Source organism: Rhea americana, unplaced genomic scaffold, assembly GCF_003343005.1.
Source record: "Rhea americana isolate MKP2758 unplaced genomic scaffold, rheAme1 scaffold_215, whole genome shotgun sequence".
In the NCBI taxonomy this organism is placed as follows: Eukaryota; Metazoa; Chordata; class Aves; order Rheiformes; family Rheidae; genus Rhea; species Rhea americana.
In genome coordinates, this window is record NW_028186305.1 from 923,277 (window position 1) to 924,355 (window position 1,079).

Genomic DNA, 1,079 nt, shown 5'->3' on the forward strand with positions numbered 1-1,079 from the left:
CTAAATTTCTAATTCAGAGTTTTTAGGCTCAGTAATTCCACCAATGATAACTACTTGATTTGTAAACTTTTAAACAGCTGCATTAGAAAGGACAAGTGTTGATTTAACTTCTAAAGTTTCTGTCCTCAGCTGCTTCTTTTGGAACTTCTARTGTGTGTATATGACACATTTTCACTAGGCTAGTAGCATAACTGAATTAACTGCAAGGGATACATGTACTCTCTTGCTTTAAAAACATCCAAGCTGAAGAAATATAAAATAATTGAGCTGAATGAATCTTGGCCATACATGTTTAAGCAGTTTCAGACAAGTTTTCAAAACTGCCAAGGAAACAAACAAAAAAGTAACTTTATTGTTATATGCTTCTCCTCTTAATATTACCCTGATTTCTTCACTGTGTGGGAATTGCCACATTAGCCTTCACTTTCCACTATCCTAAACAGATCAACCTATTTACTCTCTACATAAAGTAGATTAATTAGTGGGATAAAAGCTTAGGAAGAAATATTCTCTATGTAGGTTATTTTTGGAGAGATAACAATTGCCCGGGAAAAAAAAATCTACCACTACTATAGGCAAAAACTAGATGATAAAAAAGTTATACATATGTTAAATAATCTAAATATATAACCTAAATAGCCCAAAAATATTGTTTCTACAACCACCTAAATAAGTTAAAAACATTACTTTATATAATAACCTAAATAATAACCTAAAAATAACCTAGAATTAGTATAATTCTTCTTTTTGCTTTGAACGCATTTAATCTTTCTACAATGAGTTTTAAAATTGCTCTCTTCATACGGCGTTTTTACTTGTTTTGAAGGTGGACAAGACAGAGCGTTTCACTGCAAAAGCAGGTTCACCTCCCACCTGCCCCTCGGCACTTTCTCCCACACTTCCTCGCGTCCAGAAGCCGCCGGACTTCTGCTCGGGAGCCGGCCRGGGAGGCCGCGCGGGGACTCAGCGCGGGACAGGCCGCGGCCCGGCGGGACGCCTCCTCCGGAGCACTTACAGGCCCGGCCGCCCGCACGGCCCCCAGCTGCGAGGCGCCGCGCAGGAAGCGACGATGCCGCGCC

At 40.3% G+C, this 1,079-nt stretch overlaps 1 protein-coding gene across 8 annotated transcripts in view; it reads right to left on the reverse strand.

The window, feature by feature from the left end:
- The window catches only part of SRRM1 (serine and arginine repetitive matrix 1), a 19,120-nt gene that overhangs the window by 17,514 nt on the left and 527 nt on the right, over positions 1 to 1,079 (reverse strand). The window lies entirely within an intron of this gene.